Source organism: Chiloscyllium punctatum, chromosome 17 (assembly GCF_047496795.1).
Source record: "Chiloscyllium punctatum isolate Juve2018m chromosome 17, sChiPun1.3, whole genome shotgun sequence".
Taxonomy (NCBI): Eukaryota; Metazoa; Chordata; class Chondrichthyes; order Orectolobiformes; family Hemiscylliidae; genus Chiloscyllium; species Chiloscyllium punctatum.
This window is the reverse complement of record NC_092755.1, coordinates 59,513,253-59,532,979: the sequence shown is the minus strand read 5'-3', so window position 1 is coordinate 59,532,979 and position 19,727 is coordinate 59,513,253. Positions and strand designations below refer to the sequence as shown.

Below are 19,727 nucleotides of genomic sequence, written 5' to 3'. Positions count from 1 at the left end.
CATAAACACTCCCTTGGCAAAAAAAAAGGTAAAATCAAATACAGGTTCTTACAGTAGAGATATCAGAGAGAGAGGGGATCAGCATGGAGTTGGTTCCTTGACTGCTTGCTAAAACCAAACAAAACCAAACCCTGAACTGGGAGAACTGGCCACTCTCCTTTCATTGTACAAGTGTTTTAAAAGAAAGACTTAAAATCATTCTCAAGCAGATATTTCCAGACATATTGGAACCTCTGCAATTACGACCCCTCAAAACAAAAACCGAGGGCAGAATAACCTTGTTAAAGGAGCAGCATTGTCACATAGCAAATCAAAAGTGGCCTTCATGGAGTCTGAAAAATACAAAGGTGAACTTAAGAAAGAATCGAGTGAGCAAAGAGGGAATATGGGAGAACACTGGTAGGTAACATGAGGGAGAATACCAAGATATTCAATAATATATCAAGGGGAAGAGGATAGCCAGGCAAAGATTAGGAACCAAAGGGGCAATCAGTACATGGAGCTAGAAGATGTTTGTATGGTGTTAAGACCATAAGAAATAGGAACATAAGTAAGGCTTTTCATTCAGCGGGATCATTGGTTAACCAATACTCCACATGTCCACTTTTCTGTCTTTCCCCGTAACCCTTGATTCCCAACTGATCAAGAATCTATCTCAGCCTTAAATATACACAATGACCCTGCCCCCATAGCTCTCTTGGCAAAGAGTTCCAAAGAATCACGACCTTTTGGGAGAAAAAAATACTCCTCATTCCTGCCTTAAATTGCCACCCTTCAACACTGAAATTATGCCCTCTAGTTGTAGACTATCCAATGAGGGGAAACGTCTCAACATTTACCCTGTTGAGCCCTATTTAAGAATCCTAAATGTTTCAATGAGATCTCATTCTGATCTCCAATAGGTAGATTCCCAACCTGTTTAATCTTTGCTCATAATACAATTCCTTCATAATGGGGATCATCCTAGTGAGCCTTCTCAGAACTTTCTCCAATAAAATAATATCATTTCGCAAATAAGGGGACCCAAATTGCTCACAATACTCCAGATGTCTTGCCAATACCTCGTACAGTTGTTGTAAGACTTCCCTAATCATATTCAAAACCCCTTGAAATAGGGCCAACATTCCATTAGACTTCCTGATTACTGGCTGCACCTATGTGCTAGCTTTCTATGTTTTGTGCATAAAATGAGTATTTCACATCGTCTTGGAGGAGGAGGATTTAGGTATAGAATTCTGCAGGAGGGACTGTGAGGTTCTTGAGCAGTTTGACATAGGGTGTGTGGAGGTTTCGGCAGACCTAAAAATGAACAACCCCAAATACAAATGATTGGCTTCCCAGGCTGCTGTGGGAAACGGGGGTTGGAATTTCAAGTGCGCTTACCCAATTTTTAAATTTCTCTCTGGTCACAGTGGAGGTGAACATTTAATGTGACAGTGAGGACTGCAGATGGTGGAGATTAGAGTTGAGAGTTTGGTGCTGGAAAAGTACTGCAGGTCAGGCAGCATCCGAGGAGCAGGAGATTTCCAGCACCACACTCTCAACATGTAATGTGATTCCACCTTTCAAGAAGGGTGGTTGCGATGAATCGGAATTAAAGACCAGTGAGTCTCACATCAGTGGTAGGGAAACTGTTGGACAAAATTCTGAAGGAAAGAATTAATCTTCACTTGGAGAGGTAAAGTTTGATCAGGGTCAGTCAGCATGGCTTTGTCAGAAGTTGTTCATGCCTAATAAAATTTGATTGAACATTTCAAGGAGGTGACCAGTTGTGTCAAGGGCTGTGCAGCTGATATAGTCTAGGCTGCAGCACGTTAGCTATCGAGAGAGGCTGGATAGAAACTTAGATTGCTCAGAGAAGGCTTTGGTTGATTAACATGTATAAGATTATGAGGTGCATGGACAGGGTGAATCGAAAACAGCTGTTCCCCTTATTTGAATAACAAGGGGGCTTCATTTTAAGGTGAAAAGCAAGAGGTTGAGAGAGAATTTGAGGAAAGATTTTTTTCACCCAGAGTGTGACAGGGATCCAGAAATGCACTACCTACAGGGTAGTTGGAGCAGGAAATCTCCCAACCTTTAAAAAGTACTTGGATGAGCACTTGAAATGTCATGGACCACTGCTGGAAAGTAAGGCTACTTTAGCTTTAGAATTTTATTTTGTTGGTGCATGTGAATGTGCTGTAGGGCCTCTTCTGTTCTGTATAATTTTAGTTAGACAGTGAAAGTAGTATCAAAGGACTGTTAAAAAGAGAACCCAAGGAATCTGCATTATCAATTACAAAGAACAGCGATCTAGTTCAGGATGGTGTATGACTTGAAAATGATGGTATTCTCATGAACTACCACACGTGTGGGTTATGGATATCGTGGTTTCAGTAGATGCTGTTAATGACAACTTAATAAGTCCAACTTGTAGACATTGCATGTTGTGGCCATGTGCGCTGATCATAGTGGAACAAAATGTTTAAACTGGTAAATGGGTGCGTATTTAAACTGGCTGCCTTTTCCTTGACAATTTTGAGCTTATTGAGTTTCATCGAGCTGGACTCAGCCAGGCAAGTAAGCAGTATATCATCACATTCCTGATTGATGCACTGATGATAGATTAGATTAGATTACATTACAGTGTGGAAACAGCCCTTTCGGCCCAACAAGTCCACACCGACCAGCCGAAGCGCAACCTACCCATACCCCTACATTTACCCCTTACCTAACACTACGGGCAATTTAGCATGGACAATTCACCTAACCTGCACATCTTTGTGATTGTGGGAGGAAACTAGAGCACCCGGAGGAAACCCACAAAGGGAACTAGTGGAAAGGGTTGGGAAGCAGAAGGTGAGTTAGCTGTCAAAAATATCAAACATCTGACTAGCCCTTGTAGATGCTATATTTCTGTGACAGATTCAGTTAAATTTTCTGATCAATAGTGATTCTGCTCATTTCAAGCTCTTCCCAAGAAATTGCTGGTGGGAGAATTCAACAGTGACCATGCCAATATGTGTGAAGTGTTGGTTTGGGATGTTGTGTTGGGGGAAATAGCAGCCTTTTTAAGAGGCAGCGATTGCATGCAGAATGGCAGTATTCAGTTATAAACACAAGGCTGAATGTTGTTTAAGTCTTGCTGTATGTTGGCAAGGACTGCATCTTTACCTGAGGAGAAGTAACTGGAGCTGAACACTGCAATTGTCAGCAACATCCCCAACTGTTGTAATGGATGGTAGGTCATTATTGAAGCAGCAGAAGATAGTTGGGCCTAAGGCATAACACTAAGGAACACCTTGATGCAAAATTCTGGGAATGAGATGGATGGTCTCCATCAATCACAACTAAATCACAACCACAGTCTGTGGAGCACCAATGGGTAGTTTCACCAGTGCACATTGACTTCAGATTTATGACAGTGCCTTGATCTTGCCGTCAGTGAAATGCTTCTGTGATATCAAGTGTTGATACACCTCTCACTTTCTTTATTCAGCTGAATAGTCTTGTTCGGATGAATGGGGAGAGAAAATCTGGGAATGTGGCCTTGTTCCCTGTAACTATTAAAATAAGTTTTCATCTGAATTGTAAAAGAGTAGATCAGGGATGAATGAATGCAGTGGAGGAGGCACTAAATAATAATGCGGCCTGTGCTTGATGTTTGGTGTTTAACCTTGAAGGAGAAAGTGAGGACTGCAGATGCTGGAGATCAGAGCTGAAAAATGTGTTGCTGGAAAAGCGCAGCGGGTCAGGCAGCATCCAAAGAACAGGAGAATCGATATTTCGGGCATAAGCCCTTCTTCAGGAATGAGGAGGGTGTGCCAAGCAGGCTAAGATAAAAGGTAGGGAGGAGGGACTTGGGGGAGGGGCGTTGGGCATGCGATTGGTGGAAGGAGGTTAAGGTGAGGGTGATAGGCCAGAGTGGGGGTGGGGGCGGAGAGGTCGGGAAGAAGATTGCAGGTCAAGAAGGTGGTGCTGAGTCTGACGGTTGGGACTGAGATAAGGTGAGGGGAGGGGAAATGAGGAAGCTGGAGAAATCTGCATTCATCCCTCGTGGTTGAAGGGTTCCTAGACAGAAGATGAGGTGCTCTTCCTCCAGCCGTCGTATTGCCATGGTCTGGTGATGGAGGAGGCCAAGGACCTGCATGTCCTTGGCAGAGTTGGAGGGGGAGTTAAAGTGTTCAGCCGGAGGATGGTTGTGTTGGTTGATGCGGGTGTCCCAGAGGTGTTCTCTGAAATGTTCCGCAAGTAGGTGGCCTGTCTCCCCAACATAGAGGAGGCCACATCGGGTGCAACGGATGCAGTAAATGATGTGTGTGGAGGTGCAGGTGAATTTGTGACGGATATGGAAGGATCCCTTGGGGCCTTGGAGGGAAGTGAGGGGGGAGGTGTGGGCGCAAGTTTTGCATTTCTTGCGGTTGCAGGGGAAGGTGTCAGGAGTGGAGGTTGGATTAGTGGGGGGTGTGGACCTGACAAGGGAGTCACAGAGGAAGTGGTCTTTCCGGAACACTGATAGGGGAGGGGAGGGAAATATATCCTTGGTGGTGGGGTCTGTTTGGAAGTGGCGGAAATGACGAAGGATGATGCGATGTATCTGGAGGTTGGTGGGGTGGTAGGTGAGGACCAGTGGGGTTCTGTCCTGATGGCGATTGGAGGGGCGGAGTTCAAGGGCGGAGGAACAGGATGTGGAAGAGATGCAGTGGAGAGCATCATCAACCATGTCTGAGAGGAAATTGTGGTCTTTGAAGGAGGAGGCCATTTGGGTTGTTCGGTATTGGAATTGGTCCTCCTGGGAGCAGATGCGACGGAGGCGAAGGATTTGGGAATATGGGATGGCGTTTTTCCAGGGGGCAGGGTGGGAGGAGGTGTAATCTAGGTAGCTGTGGGAGTCGGTCAGTTTATAGTAAATGTCCGTGTTGAGTCGGTCACCCGAGATAGAAATGGAGAGGTCTAGGAAGGGGAGGGAGGAGTCTGAGACGGTCCAGGTAAATTTGAGGTCGGGGTGGAAGGTGTTAGTAAAGTGGATGAACTGTTCAACCTCCTCGTGGGAGCACGAGCTAGCGCCGATACAGTCATCGATGTAGCGGAGGAAAAGGTGGTGGTGCCAGTGTAGCTGCGGAAGATGGACTGTTCTGACCAAGAGGCAGGCATAGCTGGGGCCCATGCAGATGCCCATGGCTACGCCTTTGGTTTGGAGGAAGCGGGAGGATTGGAAAGAGAAGTTGTTCAGAGTGAGGACCGGTTCAGTCAGTCGAAGGAGGGTGTCAGTGGAAGGATACTGGTTGGTTTGGCGGGAAAGGATGAAGCATAGGGCTTTAAGGCCTTTGTGATGGGGGATGGAGGTGTATAGGGACTGGATGTCCATGGTGAAGATAAGGCATTGGGGGCCGGGGAAGCAAAAATCATGGAGGACGTGTAGGGCGTGCGTGGTGTCCCAAACGTAGGGGGACAGGACCATGTCAAGGTATGCAGAGATGGGTTTAGTGGGGCAAGAGCAGGCTGAGACAATGGGTCGGCCGGGGCAGTCAGGTTTGTGGATTTTGGGCAGGAGGTAGAAATGGCGGTGCGGGGTTGTGGGACTATGAGGTTGGAGGCGGCGGATGAGAGATCCCCTGAGGTGATGAGGTTATGGATGGTCTGGGAGATGATGGTTTGTTGGTGGGGGGTGGGGTCATGGTCAAGGGGGCAGTAGGAGGAGGTGTCCACGAGCTGGCATTTAGCCTCAGCAATGTAAAAATCGGTGTGCCAAACTACCACCACGCCTCCCTTGTTTGCCAGTTTGATAGTGAGGTTGGGGTTGGAGCGGAGGGAGGGAGTGGAGGGCTGCACGTTGTGGGGGTGAGAGTTTGGAGTGGGTGAGAGGCGTGGACAGGTTTTGGCGGTCAATGTCGCGGCGGCAGTTGGCTATGAAGAGATCGAGGGCGGGTAAGAGGCCAGATCGGGGTGTCCAGGTGGACGGGGTGTGTTGGAGGCGGGAGAAGGGGTCGTCAGAGGGTGGGTGAGAATCCTGGTTGAAGAAGTAGGTGCAGAGGCGAAGGCAGCAGAAGAATTGTTCAATGTCTCGCCATGTGTTGACCTCGTTAATCCGGGAGCGTAGGGGGATGAATGTGAGGGCTCTGCTGAGGACTGATCTTTCATCCTCAGAGAGGGGGACGTCTGGAGGGATGGTGAAAATACGACAGGGCTAGGAGCTAGGACCTGGTGTAGGGCTGGAGCTGGGAGTGGGGGCGGGGTTAGGCGTAGGGGCGGAGATTGGCACAATGGGCAGAGATTGGCGCGGGGCGGAGATCAGCGCGGGGGCAGAGATCGGCGCGGGGGTGGCGATCGGCGTGGGGGCGGAGATCGGCATGGAGGCAGAGACACATGCGGCATGGTTGTTGTGCAGGTGAGTGACATCACTGGGGGCGGAAGTAGATGCGGCGACGGCAACTCCGGGGTGGAAGTGGCTGTGGCGACGGCAGAAACGGTGTTGTTCCCGGTGATTGTGGACCCCGCGGAGGCCGCGAATCTGTCGGCGATTGTCTTCCTGGCGATCGTGGTGGCGGTTGTCTGGGCAGCGATTGTGGAGGCTGCATGGTCGGTGGGGCGGAAGTGATGTCATGGTTTGCGGCGGCGGTTGCTGCAGCAGCCGCGTGGTTAATGGCGCCTGAATGGTTCCGGAGGCTGATGGAAGATACTGGAACGGTTGAGGAATCCGGAGTGTGGGGGTAAGTACATGAAAGTTTTTAGTACTTACTGTCTTTAATTTCCGATATGGCTAGGAAGAACTGTTTGTTTAGTGTATGGATTCTTCTGTGGATGAAGAACAGTAGAGGTCCTTTGCAGGTCTGTGAGAGTGTTGTCCTGAGCTGGGGTAGGGCTGACTTCCGCCTAGGAACCCTCCAACCACAAGGGATGAATGCAGATTTCTCCAGCTTCCTCATTTCCCCTCCCCTCACCTTATCTCAGTCCCAACCCTCGGACTCAGCACCGCCTTCTTGACCTGCAATCTTCTTCCTGACCTCTCCGCCCTCACCCCCTCTCCGGCCTATTATCCTCACCTTAACCTCCTTCCACCTATCGCATTCCCAACACCCCTCCCCCAAGTCCCTCCTCCCTACCTTTTATCTTAGCCTGCTTGGCACAGCCTTCTCATTCCTGAAGAAGGGCTTATGCCCGAAACGTCAATTCTCCCGCTCCTTGGATGCTGCCTGACTGCTGCGCTTTTCCAGCAACACATTTTTCAGCTCTGTTTAACCTTGAAGTCAATATAAACAGTTTAGAGAAGCTGAAACCTTGAATTGATTTTTTTCACTTTGGCTGGAGGAATCTATGTCATCCACAGTTATTGGTGACTCATTAATATATTCCATGGCTTGTTTTTCAAAAGATTGAAGGGGAATACACCCAGGAAAACAGCAAACCTTTGCATTAAAATTAATGATCTATTCTAATTAACTTCCCACACTTCCATACTTCATAATTGACAGGTTAATTATAAAAGGGTAAAATATGCAAAACTTCAGGAGTTTCTGTGTCATCCTTGCACAATGGCCATGTAAATTTTCTCTAATTTCAATGTGTGCATTACCAAAGCAAACAGAAGATGCAGCTGAAGGTCACTGCCATATTAAGGCTCAATGATAAGGGCATTTCGTGGTCGTCGTCAGCATAGTCTATGACAAAAACACCTTTGGGCTATGACACAATAAATGTTTTAAACAATTTAAATATTTTAAATCCCAGAGCCAGTAGAATAAAAAGAAGCTTGAAGTGACTAAAGTTGACAAGGAGCTGAATCAAATGTAACCTGGGTTCAAAGTCTGGTTTTTAAACCTGGGGTCAGTGCGGACACTTTACAGTAGTTGAAATGTTGTGAAGTGTAAAATATGTACAAATGGGACAAGATTAAGTTAAGAAATCGGGTCAGCATGGATGAATTGGACTGAAGGCTCTGTTTCTATTCCGTACATCTTTATGACTCTGACTTCACAAATTTACATGTCATCCTCACACAGGGCCGTGCTAATCTTATCTGTATTGTTCCAATTTTAGGATATGTACTGCTGAAGATTAGTACCTTATAAAGGCTTAATATTGGAACCATTTTCTTTTTGGTTATGGTTAGTTGCATTCTGATTCTTTCTCTTCAATTTTTTTATTTTCTGCTGCCTACAGCACAAGCCAATTTGGCTACATTTAGATTTTGTGATTCAGGGATTTACAAACAGAGAAATTGAACCATGAGCAGATGTCCATGCAGAGTAATATGGTCACAAGTGTGATTGCCTCAAAATCCCTCCTCCCACAGGCTGGTTAGTCCAATACATTCAGTATCAGGATGCAACAAAAACAGGCTGCCAAACATTTCCATCAAATGCTTCCAGAGGAGCTCATGGGTTCTATGGACTGCAATCACTTTGTCATTTCCTAACAGTGAAGTTTCCAGGTGCATTCAACAAGCTACAACTCAGGGACTCTCCAAACAGGAGGGAAAACCAGCAAATATCCCTAATCATCTATCCTGGTCGATCCACATGGATGCTACAGTCAAGAAAACACATCAATGCCTCTACTTTTTCAGAAGACTAAGGAAATTCCACATGTCCACAATGACTCATCAAGTTTTATAGATGCACGAAAGAAAAGCATACTATCTGGATATATCACAGCTTGGTATGGCAACTGCTCTGCTCAAAACCAGAAAAAATTACACCAAGTTGTGAACACAATCCAGTCCATCACAAAAACCAGCCTTCCTTCCATTGATTCTGTCTACTCTTCCCGGTGCCTCATGAAAGCAGCGAACATAATCAAGGACTGCACTAGGCTATAGTCTCTTCCCATCCTCCCTCCTCCTATCGAGCTGCAGATACAATAATTTGTTATCAGACTTATGAATGGACCTCTCATATATTAAAGTTGAACTTTCTCTGTAGCTGTAACACTATGTTCTGCATATTGTCCTCTTATCCTGATGTAAGGTATGATTTGTCAGGGGAGCATACAAAACAATACCTCTCACTATGTCTTGGTGTATGTGAAAATAATAGTAATAAATCAAATCAGTTCATACCTGCCCATGTAAAAGAATTTTCAAAATAAAGCAACAGCTTCAGGAAAGTGATTGCAACACTTCAGAGCGCAAACAACTTAAGAACAGCTGTGCCTTTATGAAAACCAATTTTTGATACAGAGCTTTTCACTTTGAGAAAAGTACAGCAACATTCACTGTTATTGGAGAGTGCTTTCATGGTTCCTTTTTCAATAGGTTATGGGTGAACAGATGCAGGTAAATACTTTGTAAAGAATAAAGAAGTCTCACCAGCGTCACGCGTTGGTGAAGTATTTTTTGAATCCATATGCAATCTATTTGAGCAGCATTTCCACCAGAAAGATGTATATAAATACTTGGACTGTGTATTCGATCAGGATCTTAATCACTTTGCTGTCCTTGGTGTAAATGTCTTCAAATACCTCCAAGTAAATATTTAGGTTTGGCCTCTGTGGCCAGAAAGCTATAACCTAATGGATTTTAACAAAGGTCCCATTTCAGATATAACAACAGACCATCACTTACCTCAATGTCCTTTCTCCAGTAATACAACCATATATCATGCCCCACAGCTCATTTTCACAAAGTCAGCCTCCAACTTTTGTCTGAGTTCACAGAGACACAGCACTCTCGACTTGCAACAGAGAGACTCTAATCTCTCCTCAGAAAGATAAGCTCCTACTCTCTTATCATGCACTTTCCATGAAATGCCTCTCCCAAAATTCCACTTCTATCTCTAATCCTTAGTTCACAACATCCTGATTAGACTCGAGAGTGTGGTGCAGGAAAAGCACAGCAGGTCAGGCTGCATCCAAGGAGCAGAGTTGAAAAATGCGGTGCTGGAAAAACACAGCAGGCCAGGCAGCATCTGAGGAGCAGGAGAATTGACATTTCATGCAAATGTCTTTCATCAGGAATGAGGTTGTGAGCCAAGCAGGTGGAGAGATAAATGGGAGGGGGGTGGAGCTGGGGGTAAAGTAGCTGAGAGTGCGATAGGTAGATGGAGGTGGCAGTAATGGCGATAGGTTGGAGAGGAGGGTGGAGATGTGAAGAAAGATGGACAGGTAGGACGGGTCATGAGGGTGGAGACCGAGTTGGAAGGTTGGACATGGAATAAGTTGGGGGGAGGGGAAATGAGGAAATTGGTGAAATCTACAGATGCTGTGTGGTTGGAGGAAAATGAGGCATGCTTCCTCCAGGCGTCGGGTAGTTGGGGGAGGCCTAGAATCTGCATGTCCTTGGCGGAGTTGAAGTGTTTGGCATTGGAGGTTGATTGGTGTGAGTGTCCCAGAGTGTCCTCTGAAGTACTCTGCAAGTAGTCCTGTCTCCCCAATGTAGAGGAGACTGAATTGGGTGCAGTGAATCCAGTAAATGACGTGTGGAAGTGCAGGTAAAACTCTGTTATGGAAGGCTCCTTTGGGGCCTTGGATGGAGGAGAGGGGGGAGGTATGGGCGCAGGTTTAAGAATTCCTGCAGTGGCAGGGGAAGGTGTTGGGAGAGGACCATCAATCTGACAAGTGAGTTGCGGAGGGAATAGTCTTTACAGAAAGCGGGTAGTGGTGGGGAGGGAAGAATGCCTCATCTTCCACCTCGGGACCCTCCACCACATGGCATCACTGTGAACTTCACCAGTTTCCTAATTTCCCCTCCCCCACCTTACCCAGTTGCAACCTTCCAACTCGGCACCACCTGTCCTACTTGTCTATTTTCCTTCCCGCCTCTTATCTCTACCCTCCTCTCCAACCTATCGCCATTACTGCCACCTCTATCTACCTATCGCACTGGCAGCTACCTTCCCCCTAGCCCCACCCCCCCCTCCCATTTATCTCTCCACTTGCTCAGCTCACAGTCTCATTCCTGATGAAGGGCTCTTGCCCGATTCTCCTGTTCCTTGGTGGCTGCCTGACCTGCTGTGCTTTTCCAGCACCACATTCTCGACTCTAATCTCTACCATCTGCAGTCCTCACTTTCTCCATCCTGATTAGACTGTCCAGGTCCCCCTGTCAGTGTTCCTATATTACCCTTTTCCGAGCTGGATTCAATATGTTTGAAAACACTGTTTCCAGCAGAAATCATTGCTGGAGGGTTGGTCCACAGCCTTGGTGTCCAATAGCTTCTATCTTCTACCAGGTTCCCGAAGCCTTGGCTTATCTTGGAGTTATCATTCAGGATTTGCAGCTTCCCTGGTATTTTGTTACTTGCCCGTCAATAACTATTTTATAATTAATGTTTTAAATAACTTAAATGTTTTGATGAGGAGAGTAAATCCAAAAACTTCTAGCGTGAAAAAGAGATTGAAGTGAGTGAAGTCTAGAAACTGAATGATGTGTAACCTGGCTTGAACGTCTGGTATTTAAACCTGAGTCTGGATTAGTGGTGCTGGCAGAGCACAGCAGTTCAGGCAGCATCCAAATAGCTTCGGAATTTAAACCTGAGGTCAATATGGACACTTTACAGTGAGTGAAGTGTAAAAATATGGAACGCTTCACGAATTTGCGTGTCATCCTTGCGCAGGGGCCATGCTAATCTTCTCTGTATCGTTCCAATTTTAGTATATGTGCTGCCGAAGCGAGCACAACAGTAAGAGGGAACTCAAGGGTTTATATATCTTAATAAGTTGACGTATTTCTTTGTTGTGGTGTTTTTGTATGTTTAGCTATTTTCTCATCATATGGAACGTGCGATGTAGTTAATACGATATCAGACATCTTTTATCGTGTACGATTTATTAAACTATAACAGAAATGCAATATCATTTTGTTGCGTGGGTTAGTCAATGTAAATAGGAGTGTTTCTATTGGCCGAACCTGGTGGGCGTTTTGTGTCAATGAGATCCGTTGCTGAAGGAGTCTAGTGGGCGGGATTTGTGGGCGGAGTCTGCTGCCACGGCTGCGGGTGTGGGTGGGTCTTCGTCTAGTGGGCGGGCCTATCGCTGTGCAGTGTTGAGCCGGACTTGAGCAGGCAGATCGAGTTCCTCTGTCCCAGGTTAGAGAGTGTGTCATCGAGTTTTTACAGTTGGGAAAAGAGATCCGTCCACTCATTATGTCTATGCTTGTCACCAAGCTCTAACTCCATTTTCCAGCACTTATGTGCTATGTGGTGTTTTATTATTCACCTAAAGCATTCCTTGACTCCTTACCATGTAGGTGGCATTCTGGTTCTGGACTGGGTTTGGGTATAGGGGGAGCTGGAGATAAAGGGGTTCATGGGGCAGGTTGGTGAAGTGGGGTGACGTGAAGACAGGTAGAGTGTATGACCTGGTTAGTCAATGGGAGGAATGAATCTGGTTGGTGGCAGGGAAAAATGGAAGGGAAGAGGAGGGGCTGGGAAGGGAGTCAGGGGATGGAAAGAGACATTACTTGAATCAGGAGAACTCGGTGTTGAGTTCTCCAGGCTGTAGACTGCCCAGGCAGAAGATGAGGTGTTCTTCTTCCAATTTGCAATGTGAGTCATTAAAGCAACGGAGTAGGCCAAGGAGGGTTACGTCGGAATGGGAGTTGTCGGGGGCATTGAAACGGGTGGAGACTGGGAGGTCCAGTCGGCCCCTGCAGGCCTGGCTGTGATGCTCGGCAAACTGTTCCCTAAGTTTATGTTCAGTCTCCCCAGTGTAGAGAGGACCACATCGGGAGCACATGATGTAATAAACTAGGTTGGAGGAGATGCAGGTGAACCTCTATCTCACCTGGAAGAAATGTTTGGGGCCAGAATGGAGGTGAGGAGAGGAGTGTGTACAAGCAGTTTTTGCATGTTTTCCAGTTGCATGGGAAGGTAGCTGGGGTTTTGGAGGGCTTGGTGGGTAGAGTGGCGCAAACCAAGGACTGTTGAAGGAAATGGTGCTCGCAGAAGGCAGAGAGGGATGGCGAGAGCAAAATGTTCTTGATGGTGAGGTCTACTTGGAGTTGACGAAAGTGTTTGAGGAAGATGTGTTGGATGCGGAGACTGGTGGTGTGGTAAGTGAGGACAAGGGGGACTCTGTCTTTATTGCATTGGGAGTGGAGGGGGGTTTAGAGCAGGGGAACAGGGAATGGAGCTGCTGCAGCAGAGGCTGTCTGGACGACAGAGGGAGGGAAAGCACATTGTTTAAAATAGGTAGACATCTGGGATGCTTGTGAGTGGAATGTCTCCTCATCTGAGCAGCTGTGGCAGAGGCAGAGGAATTGGGAGAATGGCATGGACTTCTTGTAGCGTACTGGGTGGGCGGAGGTGAAACAGATACTTATGGGAGTCTGTGGGTCTGTAGCAAACATCCATCTAGAGACTGTCACTGCAGATGGAAATGGTGAGGTTAAGAAAGGGGAGGGAGGTGTCTGAGATGAACTAAGTGAATCTGAGGGCAGGGTAGATGTCGTGGGTGAATTCGATGAACTGCTCCAGTTCTGCCGAGTGTATGATGCTGCACCAATGCAGTCATCAATATACCAGTGGAAGAATTGGTGAGCAATGCCTGTGTAGGTACTGTGCCCCAACCATGTAGCCGGGCTAACAGGGGCTAGCCGCACCTCCCAATCGTCACCCAATTCAATTCCGCTAACCACTCATTTTCTGACATGACCAGCCTTGACCTACTCCATTGCTGCAATGAACCACACTGCAAATTGGAGGGACAACTTTTTTTAAACAGGAGGTAATGTGTATATGAATGAATTGCTAGAGGAAGTGGTATATGCAGTTACTATTGAAACATTTACAAGACTTTTGTGCAGGTACATTACTTCATCTTCCACCTGGGCAGCCTACAGCCCAGAGGATTCAACATTGAGTCTTCAAATTTCAAATAACCTCCTTTTCCATCCCCCAACTGCATTCCCAGCACCTCCCCATCCCTTCCACTCCTCCTTGCCACCAACCAGATTCAATCCTCCTATTGACGAACTAGGTCATACCCTCCTCTCATCTTCACCACCCTGCTCCCGCCACCCCCTTTATCTGCAGCTCCCCATCCTGAAGCAGGGTTACACCCAAAACATTGACTTCTCCACCTCCTGATTGATGCTGCCTGGCCTGCTGTGTTCTTCCAGCCCCCTGCCTGTCTATTTACGACTCCACTGAGATAGCAATTTTGAAAGCTGCCATGAAATCAAGATCTCTCCTTGTTAGCAGCTTTTGTTTGCTGGCTTCGTTTTGGACACCTCAAAATGAATAAGGCTTCTTAGAGGAACCCTCAAAATTCACAAAGTTGCACTAACCTCTTTTAGTCAGACTCCAACTGGGCAATGGAATCTCCTGCGTGCTGCATCAGCTTTTAAAAAGGAAAACATTTCACTTTGGTGCAAAATCATTTCCAAACACTTCGCGAAGCTCTTAAAATGTCTTTCTTGCTGGTTTCTCATGATTGTACCATACTCCTTAGAATTGTGGAAGTCTTGCTTCCAATGGTGCTTAAGAACACTACTACCATGATGTTCTCAGCTACTTTATATGGTCAGTGTCATAGTCATACAGCATAGAAACACACTCTTCAGCCGAACTGATCTCCCAATCTAAACGAGTCCCATTTGCCTGCTTTTGGCTCACTTCCCTTTAAAACATTTCTGATTCATGTATCTGCACAAAAGTCTTGTAAATGTTTCAATAGTAACTGCATATACCACTTCCTCTAGCAATTTATTCATATACACATTACCTCCTGTTTAAAAAAAGTTGTCCCACATGTCCCTTTTAAATCTATCCCCTCTGACCTGAAAACTACACCCTCTTGTTTTGAACTCCCATTCCCACCTCTGCTATTCACTTTACCTATGCCCCTCATGATTTTATAAACCTCAAGAAAGTCACTACTCAACTTGGTGCGTTCCAGGGAAATATGTCACGGGCGATCTTTACCACTCAAACCCGTTGTTTGCTTTCAAGAACAAGTCAAAGCGTCCCACGAATAAAGTCCAATTTTCGACCTTTTCACCAAATGGTCCCATTGTTCCAAAATATCCCGCACCTTTCTATTCCCGCTGACTGGAATTTTTCCCGCCCCTTGACTCCAGTAGCCAATCAGATTCCGCGTCCACTCCCCGCATCGGCTGTTCCCTGTCCAGCTGGACGAGTGTCCCCTTCCTTCCGGGTGTCTCCCACATCAGGAAACAGCCGCACGCCGCTGTCCATGACAATCCGATCGCTCCCAGGTGTGGACTCTCCCCTTCAGCTGGGGATCCCTCACGATGCCGCTCTCAGCCCGCTTCCTGATGAGTACCTTTATCATTCCCAGCGTCGTCCACGGCCCGGCCTTCTCGCGGCCTTTTCCTACCATACTACCTTCACAATCCAGGCAAATACACAGAGGAACTTAAGGATGCTCACATTTCAGATTGAACAACACACCATTACTTACCTCAATGTCCTTCCTCCACTCACACGACCATACCAAATGCCCGTCAGTTGCAATTGACAAATTCAGTCTCCAGTATTTGGCTGAGTTAACAGGCCCCGCCCTCAACCAGTGAAACACTCATTCCCGCCTTCACAGAAAGGAAAGTTGTGATTTTTTGTGTCATTCAGTTTGGATAAAATGTCTCTCCCAAAATGACATTTCTATCTCGAAATCTCACTCCATACCCGCCACTAGTTTATTAACACTGTCCAGTTCCCCCTTTCACCGTTTTAACACCTGGGGTAAATAGATTTGAAACCACTGTTCCCAGCAGATGTCGGTGTTACCGAGTTGGTCCACAGCCTTGGTGTCCATCTGCTGCTCCCTTCCAGCAGGTTCCCAAAGACATGGCTTGTCCTTGTTGAGCATGATCAGCAGTTGGGGTTTTCCTGCAGGGTTTGCTGTTGCCATGGTAAGTGAATCAAGGTGTAACCGGGTTTAACGTCTAAGGTCCATTGTGATACTTTTGCAGCGGGTAAATTGTAATGTTGCGGAAGTGTAAAATATGGAACGCTTCACGAATTTGCGTGTCATCCTTGCGCAGGGGCCATGCTAATCTTCTCTGTATCGTTCCAATTTTAGTATATGTGCTGCCGAAGCGAGCACAATATGAAGGCCAACGTGAGTCCCTTTAAAAAGGTGCGACAATTGAAGCGTTTTCTGGTCATGGTTAGTCGAATTCTTTCGTTTCTCTTCTGTTTTCTCCTGCTTCGGAAGGGACAATCCAATCTGGTCGCATTCAGACTTTGTTATTTTAGGAGATTCAAACACAGATGTTCAGGACATGTCCTTGCAGACTATCATCGTCATATGTGTCCTTGGCTCAGACTTCGACTTCCCATTGGCTGTTGACTCCAATATATTTAGTCCCAGGATGCAGCAAAACAGGCCGCCAAATTCTTCCTTCAAACGCTTCCGGAGGAGCTCACCAGTCCCCTGGACGACAATCACCTTGACGTTTCCCGACAGTGAAGTGTCCCGCTGCATTCCTCAAAACTGCAACTCAGCGCATTCTCCAAGCTGTGCAAGAAGCAGCAGAGAATTTGGCGTATCTCTCAGTTGACACCATCCAATACAAAAATATTTGCGAAATGAAGCACTTTGAAAACTAGTGTTTGATACAGAGCTTTTCAGTTTCGCTCGAAGAATGTACAGCATCATTCATTGCAACTAGAGGGTGCTTCCTACTCCATGGTTCCGAGTTCAAGGGGATGTGGGGAAACACACTCAGGAAAATAACAAATGTTTGCTTTCACATTGATGATCTGTTCTATGTGACTTCCAACACTTTCATAATCCAGAACTGAAAAATTATTTGTGAACAATACACACATGATCTGAACAACGGTCACATGTCGGATTGAACACCAACCTTCCATGCATCAATGTCCTTCCTCCACTGAGGCAGCCATACCCAAACCCCTGCCCCGAGCGAGTCTCCAACATTTACCTGAGTTTTGGAGTCATAGAGTTATGGAGATGTACAACAAGGAAACAGACCCTTCAGCCCCACTTGTCCATGCCGACCAGATATCCCAACCGAATCCATTCCCACCTGCCTGCACCTGGCCCGTATCTGTCAAATCCTACCTATTCATCTACCCACCCAGATGCTTTTTAAATGTTGCAATTGTAGTAGCATCCACCACTTTCTCTGGCAGCTCATTCCATACACATACCACCCTAAAAGTTGCCTCTTTTATATCTTTCCCCTCTCACCCTAAACCTCTGCCCTCTAGTTCTGGACTCCCTGACCCCAGGGAAAGGACTTTGTCTATTTATCCTATCCATGTCCCTCATGATTTTATAAATCTCGATAAGGTCACCCCTCAGCCTCCGACGCTCCAGTGAAAGCAGCCCTAGCCTATTCAGCCCCTCTCTATACCTCAAATCCGTCAAACCTGCCAACATCCTTGTAAATCTTTTCTGAGCCCTTTCCAGTTTCACAACATTTTTACGACACAATGGTGACCAGAATTACATGCATTATTCCAACAGTGGCCTAGCCAATGTCCTGTACAGCTGCAACATGACCTCCCAACTCCTGTACTCAATACTCTGGCCAATAAAGGACAGCATACCAAACGCCTTCTTCACTATCCTGTCTACCTGAAACTCTCCTTTCAAGGAACTATGAACCTGCACTACAAGGTCTCTTTGTTCAGCAACACTCCCAAGGACCTTACCATTAAGTATAGAAGTCCTGCAAAGATTTGCTTTCCCAAAATGCAGCACCACACATTTATCTGAAATAAACTCTACCTGCCACTTCTCAGCCCATTTGCCCATCTGATCAAGATCCCTTTGTCATCTGAGGTAACTTCCTTTGCTGTCCACTACACCTCTAATTTTAGTGTCATCTGCAAACTTGCTAACTTTACCTCTTACGCTCACATTGAAATCATTTATAAAAATGATGAAAACGGATCTAGTACCAATCTTTGTGACACTCCACTGGTCACAGGCCTCCAGTCTGAAAAACAACCCTCCACCACCACCTTCTGTCTTCTACCTTTGAGCCAGTCCTGCATCCAAATGGCGAGTTCTCCCTGTATTCTGTGAGATCTAACCTTGCTAACCAGTCTCCCATGGGGATCCTTGTCGAATGCCTTACTGAAGTCTATATAGATCATGTCTGCTGCTCTGCCCCCATCAATCCTCTTTGTTACTTCTTCCACAATCTCAATCAAGTTTGTGAGACATGATTTCTCACACACAAAGCTGCATTGACTATCCCTAATCAGTCATTGCCTTTCCAAATACATGTACATCCTGTCCCTTAGGATTCCCACCAACAGCCTGCCCACCACTGATGTCAGGCTCACAGGTCTGTAGTTATCTGGTTTGTCCTTACCACCCTTCTTAAACAGTAGTACCATGTTAGCCAACATCCAGTCTTCTGGCACCTCTCCTGTGACTATCATTGATATAAATATCTCAGCAAGAGTCCCAGCAATCACCACCCTTGATTTCCATAGAGTTCTAGGGTACATCTGATCAGGTTCTGGGATTTATCAATTTTTATGCATTTAAAAACATCCAGCACTTCTTCCTCTCTAATATGGACATTTTTCAAGATGTCCCCCTAAATACCATATCTTCCATGTCCTTTTCCACAGAAAACACCAATATTCATTTAGCATTTCCCCTATCTCCTGGGACTCCACACAGAGGCCACCATGCTGATGTTTGAGGGCCTTATTCTCTCCCTATATACCCTTTGTCCTTAGTGTTTTTGTAAAAACCTCATGGATTCTCCTTAACTCTATTTGTCGACGGTATCTCATGTCCCCTTTTTGCCCTCCTCGCTTGTACACACTCATCTAGCATTCCGTATACCTACGAGATTTTCATTTCATCGTAACAGGAATACACTGACTCTGGACTCTCATTATCTCATTTCTGAAGTTTTCCCATTTTCCAGCCATCCCTTTACCTGTAAATAAATGCCCCCAATCAGCTTTTGAAAGTTCTTGCCTAATACCGTCAAAATTGGCCTTTCGCCAATTTAGAACTTCAACTTTTAGATCTGGTCTATCCTTTTCCATCACTATTTTAAAACTAATAGAATTATGGTTGCTGGCCCCAAAATGCACCCCCACTGACACCTCAGTCACATGCCCTGCCTAATTTCCCAAGAGTAGGTCACGTTTTGCACCTTCTCTCGTTGGCCCATCCACATGCTGAATCAGAAAATCTTCTAGTACACACTTAACAAATTCCTCTCCATCTAAACCCTTAATACTGTGACAATCCCAGTCTCTGTTTGGAAAGTTAAAATCCCCTACCATAACCGCCCTATTATTCTGACAGATAACTGAGATCTCCTGACAAATTTGTTTCTCAATTTTCCTCTGATGATTAGGGGGTATGTAATACAATCACAAGAAGGTGATCATCCCTTTCTTATTTCTCAGTTCCACCCAAATAACTTCCTGGGATGTATTTCCGGGAATATCCTCCCTCAGTACAGATATAATGCTAGCCCTTATCAAAAGTGCCACTCTCCCTCCTCTCTTGCTTCCCTTTCTGTCCTTCCTGTAGCATTTGTATCTGGAACATTAGCTGCCAGTCATGTCCATGACTGAGCCATGTTTCTGTAATTGCTATGATATCCCAGTCCCATGTTCCTAACCATGCACTGAGTTCATCTGCCTTCCCTGTTAGGCCCCTTGCATTGAAATAAATGCAGTTTAATTTATTAGTCCTACCTTGTCCCTGCCTGCTTTGACTGTTTGACTCACTTCTGTTCTCAACTGTACGGGTCTCAGATTGATCTCTTTCCTCACTATTCCTGTGGGTCCCACTCACCTTACAAGCTTAATTCCTCATGAGCAGCTCTCGCAA

At 46.1% G+C, this 19,727-nt stretch overlaps 3 non-coding genes and 1 pseudogene across 3 annotated transcripts; all 4 read right to left on the bottom strand.

Annotated features, from left to right (window-relative positions):
- Nucleotides 1-7,470: 7,470 nt before the first annotated feature.
- Nucleotides 7,471-7,570, bottom strand: LOC140488251 (U6 spliceosomal RNA; annotated as a pseudogene).
- Nucleotides 7,571-7,937: 367 nt separating this feature from the next.
- On the bottom strand, nt 7,938-8,044 carry LOC140488250 (U6 spliceosomal RNA). Its single transcript, XR_011963044.1, has one exon. It is a non-coding gene; the product is annotated as a U6 spliceosomal RNA (small nuclear RNA).
- A 3,444-nt stretch (nt 8,045-11,488) lies between these two features.
- Nucleotides 11,489-11,595, bottom strand: LOC140488217 (U6 spliceosomal RNA). The gene has a single exon (XR_011963013.1). It is a non-coding gene; the product is annotated as a U6 spliceosomal RNA (small nuclear RNA).
- A 4,284-nt stretch (nt 11,596-15,879) lies between these two features.
- On the bottom strand, nt 15,880-15,986 carry LOC140488228 (U6 spliceosomal RNA). The gene has a single exon (XR_011963023.1). It is a non-coding gene; the product is annotated as a U6 spliceosomal RNA (small nuclear RNA).
- Nucleotides 15,987-19,727: the final 3,741 nt, after the last annotated feature.